Genomic DNA, 10099 nt, shown 5'->3' with positions numbered 1-10099 from the left:
TTTAAACACAAGCACATTTTAGCTAACTGGCAACCCTAAATTGGCCTTAGGTGTGAATATGAGTGCAAATTGTTATTTGTCTCAGTGGTCCCATGAAGTAGGGCCTTCAACCCCAGACAGCTGGGATAGGCTCCAGTACCTTGAGTGCAGGAGAAGCAGCGACAGAATTGATGAAATAAATAAAATCAATGATGGTCAAAGCTATGTAATCAGCAGGAAATAGAAATATAGGCATTTTTCTGGATTAGGGCATTTTATAATTTTATAATGAACAGGCAAAGCAAAAACGACTTTCTTTTACTGGTATTATTCCAGTAAGATTGAAGGTGCTTTCATTTTTTTGATGATATTGTTTTTGTGGCATGACCAATGGTAGGTTTCTAAAATCTCAATATCCCAACTCAATATACAGCCTTAAAAGATGTAACAATAGCAAAAAACAGAAAAAGTTGGAGGCTACGCTGAGAGGATTTTCCCTGTGTAAATTATTCACGGAGTGATCAAGTTAAAGGGAAAGGAGATTCTGTGGAAGTGTATGACGCATCCCAAGTAGAAAACACAAGGAGGATTACAAGGTCTCTCCCCTGCTTGTAAAAACTCGCCACACCCAGGTGCGGCTTTGGCTGCCATGTAAGGAAGCGGCTCTGAAAAGTGTCTTATGGCGGACGCCCGCTAAAGAGAAACAAATACAGCCTGGAATCTGCCAACTGCAACATTTCAGTGAAACAAAGGCCTCGGTTGCCTGTTGGAAAGACGGGCAAAACGTGCGTGTGCAGACACTGACCATTGACCCGGCCGGTGGCGAAAAACAACTGCCGTCCTTGTGCACAAATTACCTCCCTTATCTAGCTGTATTTGATTGTGTGGGAGAGAAACGGAGGAGTCGAGTTCATCGTCTGCCAGGTATTTATTTGGCCAGCCCTCAAAGCCAAGAGGATATGGGTTTTTTACATAATGCAAACCTGGGAATCGCTGCTCATTCTTGGCGCAAAGCGGGAAAAAATAAATAAAATTTCCCTTGCAACAAACGCAGTGACTGGAAAGATGTCTGCCAAGCAAGCCATGCGAAACAGGGCACTTCCTCTGCACTAGATTTTAATTACAGTGCAGAGAATGGTCAATAGATTACTGTGTAATGAGCCGGTAAACATGACAGCTGCCTGATCCTGCCTGAAGTATTGTTGAAAGTGAATCACTGACACCAATTGACAGTAATGTTATCCGACAAAGCCAAACAAAGTTGCTTATTTTCTTCTGGAAAATGAACAGGGATGCATTCCATCCATGAACAGATGATATCGCCAGGATTCAACTGCAAATCCCACAATTCAGTTTCTCATATGGATAAGAAGAGGCCCATTGGACGCAACAGGGCACGCTGACTTGGTAACTCTGGCCACTTTGACAGGGCAAACAAACCACAGCCCTCACTATCCTGCTACTTTGGAATAGGTGTTTATAGAGGATATGCAGTGATCTAAGGTTTTGCCACGATTAAAAGGCCGCAGTCTGTCATGGCCTGGGAGCTCTTTGACTGGCCTTTTTCAGTCAGTGTCCACTCATGCGTCACACCATTCCGCGGGCAAACTAACGTTAGATTAGGCGGGTAGACTGTAACAAAACAGAAAAGTCCAGAGACAGCCAGGGTGAAAATGTGAACAAAGCCGGATGAAGAAGAATAGACCAGTGTGGAGGGGAGCAAAACAGCACTTCCACAGAATTGTGAACTGTGGATGGGTATGATAGGAATGCAAAGGTACTTATTATCACAAATTTTTTAATGAGCTTTTATCCCACCATTTCCCTGCAAAATGATTAAAAAAAAACACAGCTGTATTTGTCAAATGAAATGCTTAATTTTACTATCACTATTGAATAAACACAGTTCAATACATTTCGCTCAAGGCATAGTGAGATTTTTAAATGTTTGTCTGACTTTTTCAAAGATCTTCTGCCCACGGCTATATTTCCGACTGTGTGCAATGTCAATGAATTTGTGACATCGTGTCAGCTCAAGGGGATCAAAATCTATGAATGAATGAAACAAAGTACTTCCTCACACGAATGATGTGTGACGGCGCTCCCAATAATACTATTTTCAGCAAACATTGAAATGCACTGCGGCGGCAGCAACGGTCGGAGAAAAGTTCCAGCTATCAGATGAATAGTGAGTGTGTGAAGAGGGCACAGGGTTTCCAGAGGAAGAGGACAGGGTAATAAAAAAAGAAAAGTTCAATAAGCCTGCGACGAGGCAGTTACCTTGACAGTAGCTGTGTCTCAGCACAGGCCAAAGTTTAATCATTAACACACACACGCACTCGCTGCAGGCCCAGTTGCACGAAACACTCCAACCTGGGTAAACAGAGGCACCCGGATACACATGTGCCAACATGACACCGTCTGCCATAATGTTATGCAAATGCAGACCAGCAGCACTGAACACGTTTTATCTTGTTGTTGTTGTTGTTGTTGTTGTTGTTGTTTAATTTATAACCGTGCTGAATTTAATTTAGGACTGAACTGGTGGGAAAAGCGCACTTTTGGGGAGCAAAGGAGGAGGAGGGAGGGAGAGTCAGCAGCATGCAAGAGCGCGGAGGGGAAAGTTGGAGAGCGCTGAGCAGTGGAGAGAGAGAGAGAGAGGGAGAGAGAGAGAGATAGAGAGAGAGAGGGGGGGGAGAGAGAGAGAGAGAGAGAGAGAGAGAGAGAGAGAGAAGGAGAAAGAGATAATGCGCTGGGAGAGCCGGAGACAGAGAGGCTGACGGAGGAAGGTCAGGGGAGAGATTTGCATGTCAAGTAGTAATAGGCTTGTCCCGAGCGGGGACGTGCACGGCGCGGCGCAGCTGCGGTGCTGCAGCATGTGGCTCGCCTGTGTGCTTCCAGTCTAAACACAGCCGAATAAATCGATTGAAATCGATTAAATAAAGTTTTCATAATAATAATAATAATAATAATAATAATAATAATCGCTCGACGTAATTATTTTTTTCCCCACGTGATTTCCTCGCTGCGGAGCCCTTTAATCTGCCCGCTCACCTCGATTTTGCGCAATTGCAATCATCCTTCAAATGCCCCTAAACTTCCTCCCCCATCCGGCGCGCACTTATCACGCCGGCCCCCTTCATTTTTTTTTTTTTTTTTTTTAATGTTGTCCCTCTCCAACCTCATTATCTCCCCCACCCCTGCCCTCCCGCCCCCCTCACTTTCTAACAGCGCGGGCGCACAATGGCGGCAGCGAGAGAGGCGCACACGCACAAACGCTCGCACAGACAGACACCCCCCACCCCCTCCCCGGACACAACAATGAGCCACGAAGTGCCACGAGGTGTCCGTCTCTCATCATTTATTTATTTGTCACGCATCCCATTGTGAGCGGCAATCCTTCAAGTGATGGAGGACATAATAGTGTCGAGCTTTGTGATTTATTGAAAAAGAACATGAAAGGGGGCGGAGGGGATGAAATATCCAAAAGAGTTTCGGTCAAAAGGGCAATGCATCAATTTTTCCTCTCTATTTTTCTTCTTGACATGGGTATTTAAAAGTTCAGTACGTTAATTGTTTAAAAAGCCGCTGCTACAGAACACCTGTAAACCTGTCTTGTAAGAACCAGACTTAGAAACTAGCTTAAATGTGCTGCACGCTAAAATATTTTCACCTGATCTGAGTTCTGCTCTTATTTAATCATTTCTCGGGAAACAAAAAAAAAAAAAAATCAATGCATCATGACACAGTGATATTTTAAACCAATAAAAGCTTCAGCCGGTTAAGGTCACGGGCCCTTGTATTCACAGAACTCTGTTATTAAGCTGCTTTTCTTCCCAAGCAGCGCTGCAAATCGATTTGGCCGTGGCTAAAAAAACAGCACCTGGTCTCCAGCCTGTTACCTGAGCACCTCCCCCACCCCTTCCTCAGCTCTCGCTCACTGCGTCCACACACGAGCTGAACATCAACCTAATCCATCATCTGCTCCGCTCGTGATTCCTCTCTCTTTTTCCCCTCTTTTCAACGCACACGCAACTTTCATTCACCCTCGTGCACAAAAAAATGCACACACAAATGCGGGGGCCCCTAAAAAGACAGGCACTCTTTCATTCTCAGGAGATCTTCCCATACCTGTCATCATATAATTCATCACCAGTGCAGCCTCGGATGCGGGCATAGCGTTTGAGAGGTGTGCCGGGTGACAGAGAAGATCTAAATGTGGCCCTTATATTTAAATCTAGGCTCATTTATATTCATGTCACTGATCCATTGCTGCCCCTGCCCCTCGATTAACACGGCAAGTCATGCGCATCGGCGACGGCAAGGTATAGAGATTAGCCGCGCTCATTGTTATTCATCAGCGGTGTATTCATGTTAAAGTCCGGAAGAAGGTGGAGGAGGTCAGCTACTTTCCAACACTGCTGGCCTGATGACTTAGTAACACCGGTCTATTAAAGTGGATAAAAAGTCAACTATGGTGACACTGTTGATATCGCTGCCTGTCCAGTATAGAAGGTTTGAGAAAAGGGGGTGTCAGGGAGGGAGAAAAAAGATGAAGAGCCCAAAAAAGGACAGCCTCACTATCACAAAGCCACATTATCTCTTTGCGAACTGGGATTGACGAGCTGAGGCATAGTTTTACTTTGTACCATTTTTTTTTTGTAACTTTCAGTTATCGTGAGCGGTGTTGTTGGGATTACTCTGTAAAAGTAATCCAACTACTGATTACTGATTACCCCTTTAAAAAGTAATCTAATTACGTGGTTTTATAAGTAATCAATTGCTTATTAGTAATTACTTTAGTTAAAAAATGTATAGTAATGAACTTCATCAAAGTGCAAATTTTCCTATTGCAAATATTGCCTCTGTCCTCTTAACATGAATGAATGGTTGCTCTCTGAACACAAACTGCACACAATAATTGTTCAAATACTCTGTGGCATAGTTGTTCAGACATTTTGTGGATAATAAGACATTTTTAGCTTGCAAAATATTTCAGGAAAAAAAGTAATGGACCCATTACTTGATAAAGTAATTCATTTATCAGTTTTGCCACAGTAATCCCATTACATTACTCTCTTATTTAAAAAGTAGTTTAATTACAGTAGCAGTACTTGGTAATAGATTACTTGCCAACACTGATAGTTAGTCTTTCACACAACCCAGAACTTAATTTTGTGGGTGTGCGTTTGTGTGTGTGGCATGCTGGCCGACCTGAGGGCCATTTTCACAGTCACAGCCACTGCTGGCCCCCTTTGTTTCGTGCCGGACAGACCTCTTGCGGAGACGAGTGCATGTAAGTGCAGTTCAAAGAGTGAATGATAAAGAGGACAATGATACGGCGGGAGGTAGTGTGGCAGATGTAGAGGAGATAAGAGAGAGGGGCAGCAAGACAAAGAGGAGCCGGCCAAAAGAGATGGCTGAAACTGACATGGAGGTATTTTCCTTTTCACCACACTCTGCATTTTAATTTGCCATCCGCTATCTGGTAGCCTGATCAGTCTTGTATTCTAACTCCTGCGTCTCTTACCGTTGTAAAAAAAAATAAAAAAAATAAAAAAAATAATGAGATGAAATTACCTTGAAGGTAACTCTCCATCTATTTGGTTAAAAGGGAAGAAATGCAATTAAAGTGATCTTTTGTCGTACTTAAGGGAATTTAACTTCTTTCTTCTCGTCCCTTTGTCTCTACCTTCCTCAGCGCACTCTTCTGAAACGTGACGTCCCAACCCCCCCATTGCCAGACCAAGAAAACCCAAACGAACTGTGTATGTAAATGTGCCGAGTGCGTGTGGGTCTGTGTGTGCTTCTGCGTTCAGAATGTTCTGGTGCATGGGGGGAAGGTGCGTGCCTGCCTGCCTGCCTGCCTGCCTGCGTGTGTGTGTGTGTGTGTGTGTGTGTGTGTGTGTGTGTGTGTGTGTGTGTGTGTGTGTGTGTGTGTGTGTGTGTGTGGACTGCCCTGGCATGCTGCCAGTCTCTCAGTCTCTCATTACCAGCGTGTGTGTGTGTGTGTGTTTGTGTGCGTGGTAGTGCACAAGGGTGGGCCTGCCAGCATGACGGGCGTCACCAAGGCAACGGCGGAGCCGGTTCCAGATGCAGAGCATCATATTTCTACGGAAAGGTGCACGCATAAAAGGGCAGGGAACCCAAGTTTACGAGGTCACAGAGAAGCCAGGAAAGTGCGGATGGGACTCTCGTCTTGTTCCTCCTGAGCTGCTATTCTGCCACTGACTTTCAGCGACTGGGACCCTGACCTGCGGAGCTCCAATTGGGGCTCTGTTCTCTCTGCTGCTCTGGGCTCTGTCCTCATCCTTTCTGTTCCCCACGGGATGGACACCCTCATGGAAAAGATAGGAGGTATACACCAAGAAAACACACACGCACAACATGCAATGCAATAGGCTCTATCTGTGGTCAGTGGATAAAATAGAATCATTAAAGCTACTGTACGTACACGATTCCCTAAGATGTGTGTTTGCCGAGCGCGTACGTGTTTCCCCCATGGTTTATTCATACGGGCATAGGATTACAGTCTGTGGACAGTCCCTCAGAAGGGCATTTTCAGAGCGTCAGTTCAAAACTGAACAAACACCCTACGCACGACTTAATGCATCCACCTCACAATCCATTTCAAACATTGTCAACTCATTTTAAGCTCAAGCTTAGCTCATTTTGAGTTTAGGTGATATGGACGACGCTTAAACCTCCCAGCCAATGGGGCGGGGGGGTAGGGGGGGAGGTTACACTCACTCTTGCCTCACTAGCTGCATTTCCATGACAGTTTTGTTTACGCAAAATAAAAGCGATATTTCTAAAATTCCGGCAAAGTACAATTGCGATTTGCAGGTGTTTTTCCATTAAATGGTGTGAAGCGCATAAGCCATAATTCTCGTACAAAATCCTGTCCCGCAAGGCCCCACTTTGAGGAGGACGACGAAGGTACAAAACATGTTGCGATAAATCTGCCCTTTGATGTTGTTTGCTGTCAAGAATGTTTGTTATATTTTTCTCTTTGATTACTTGTAAAAAATATTCCGTCACCTACTCTGTCCAAACATAACGCTCCATTTTCACTTGAAGTGAACTGGTCATGTGAACCCGTACATCACGTCCGCTGGGCCTGCAAATGCGAAAAGGTTGTTTCCATGACACTTTTACGACCTACCTCTATATGGATACTTCTCAAAAACCACCTCATGAGAGCGTAAAAACCTTTCAGCGATATTTGAGAGGTCTTTCGAAGTTTAACTGTTTCCATCCATCCATCCATTTTCCATACCCGCTTAGGGTCAGGGTCACGGGGGTCTGCTGGAGCCTATCCCAGCTGTCTTAGGGCGAAGGCAGGGGACACCCTGGACAAGTCGCCAGTTCATCACAGGGCCACATAGAAACAGACAACCATTCACACTCACATGCACACCTACGGACAATTTAGAGTGTTCAATTGACCTCACATGCATGTTTTTGGACTGTGGGAGGAACCCGGAGAGAACCCACGCAGACACAGGGAGAACATGCAAACTCCACAAAGAAAGGTCACAGGTCCGGGCCCCGGAATCGAACCCACAACCTTATTGCTGTGAGGCGGCAGCGCTAACCACTGCACCACCGTGTCGCTTAACTGTTTCCATGATCCGTTTTTTAATTGTGATATTTAGGTTTTGCACAATTCTACGGGTAATGGAAACGCAGCTACTGATGGGATGCCAATTAAATGAGCCAAAGATCACTACAGTGGGAATAGTGATACTAAAAATGACAGCAAGCACAGACTCTTTCCTGGCGCACAAAATGTTGCTACTCAGGTATTAAACTTGATGTTTCTCTAATTTCGACAATCTTAACGCCTGTCAACTCTTTTCTGCTTTGTAAATTCTTTAGACATGCTGAATCTGTGCATGGCCTGTTTTGGTGGTTTTGATGTGTTAGCTAAGGCTGTTGTGCTAGATTAGCACCATGTCATCTTACCTGTCCAGCAGGGAAGAGGCAACCATGGCGTGGCCTTTTAAGCCACTTGTCTTTTTCACCATCGCTGGTCCCGCTGCATTTGAGAGGGCGGTGAGATGAAGCCACGCGTCTCTCAGCCATTTCTCCAGTTAACCCAAATGTCAGCGACTCCTGAGCTTCTTCGGTTGGCGTTGACACAATGACAACGCACGATATCGACGGTGGACACATGACGCTAGCTCAGAGATCCCTAACAGCCAACACACACGTAAATTAGCAAAACTTTGGACCTGACAAAACTTTTGTTCTGCAACCTACGAAACGTTTTGTCAATTTATCTTGGCATTATTTGTTCCCTTCAACACCAACACTAACCCTGACCTCGAGACTGCCCTGACTATATGTTGACGCTCTCATTTTCCATTGAGATTGGAGAATTATCTTTACCTTTATAATTTCCTTTACATTCTGCAAATGAAAGTCTTTAATATCTGCATTAACACTCTGCAGAACTTGTGAGCACAAAGCCTTTCCGGGACTCGAAGTGCACAAGCACACAGAAAAACACATGGACTAGTCGTCAGTCTGGTTTGTTTTAATCTTATTTTAGGGGGATCCTCAAACAGGTGGTCTATATTCCCTTGCGAGTGTTCCATCAATAGACGTATTAGACATTATTACAGGCTTCTTTCATTCTGTGAACACTGTCGTCCACGTCTCGGGAAAACACTGTAACTTCATTACGATTGCTGCTTTTAGACATAGACTAGAACCTCTGAGTAATTTCCCTCGTCTGAATGGAACTCTTTGTATGAACGCAGATGTTTGCAGGAGTTTGATCCCAGCACGAACCTAAAGCTTATTACAGCAATCAACGGGTAAAGACAATTTGTAATATTCTGGCATGGCCTGTTTGTGACATGAATTGGTAAAAAAAAAAAGGTGAAAACACAGAACACAACAAATTACAATGTTGGGACTTTTTTTTCTTATAGTTAAAGCTCAGTTCAGCATATATTGGCTCCAATTTGATGTACTTCAATAAATAATGAGGACGATTGAAACGTGTGCAAAACACAAAATTGCTGTATCCGTATAAATAGGTAGATCAAGGAATTGCTAATAGCCTAACTTGAAACTGAATTAAGCTCTGCATATTGTGAGCATATGTGCATGCTCAGTGTGCGTGTACATCTCTCTCTCTCTCTCTCTCTCTCTCTCTCTCCCTCTCTCTCTCTCTCTCCCTCTCTCTCTCTCTCTCTCTCTCTCTCTCCCTCTGTGTGTATGTGTGCGCACTTCATCCTCATCTCGGCTGGATTCTGGCCTGGTGCCAAATGGCAATTAGTTCTCATTCTCTCAGAAACAAAGGACCCGCAATGACAGTCAGAGCCAGTCAGAGTGTGTGAGCGTGCAAGAGAGAGAGAGAGAGAGAGAGAGAGCAAGTGAGGTATAAAAGAAAAAAAGTGAGAGAATAACAGTGGGACGGGGCTGTGGAGATTTCACATCTCAGTGAGCATGGAGGACAGAGTGAGAAATGGCTGCAGATTAGAAATGGAGAGCGTAAAAAGAGAAATGAAGCCGCGGCTGATGGAGGGCCGGGAGACTCTCGGCCTCTTCTGTTTTGTTTTTTTGGTTCAATTGAAATTTGTTTCAACTTATTGCCAACAATGAGCCTTTTCACGCACACTTAACACACACTTTGCGAGCAAAATACTCTTTACTCTTTACACTTTACTCTGGTTACCTCAGAGGTTTCGCCATTCACTGACGGCTGCTCCGGCTTATCTGCTGTTTCTGACCTCCAGTCTGGAAACTCAGTGTAGAATTTGTCCTCTCGTCGGCATGTTGGTTCCTTTTAGAGCACTTTTAAAGCTCGGTTACAAACAGATCTAATCAACAGTCTGTATTTCATTATTAAAACAGGCAAAACTGACTATTCTTGCACTCAAAATGTGTGGTTGCAATCATTTTATTGAGCTCAGGAAACATCGACTTGTCTGTTTTTGTCCTTAGTTTCTATGCTACTGCTGCAGCCCCCCCCCCCCCCACACACACACACACACACACTAGCGTTTCTCTCTCTTGCACGCACACACACACACACACACACACACACACACACACACACACACACACACAGGAGTTTCATTTCCCCCCCGCTCCATCTCCATAT

This window comes from Nelusetta ayraudi, unplaced genomic scaffold (assembly GCF_046127955.1).
Source record: "Nelusetta ayraudi isolate G7.1 ecotype Tasmania unplaced genomic scaffold, CSIRO-AGI_Nayr_v1 ptg000016l, whole genome shotgun sequence".
Lineage (NCBI taxonomy): Eukaryota > Metazoa > Chordata > Actinopteri > Tetraodontiformes > Monacanthidae > Nelusetta > Nelusetta ayraudi.
Note: the sequence above shows the minus strand (reverse complement) of the source record.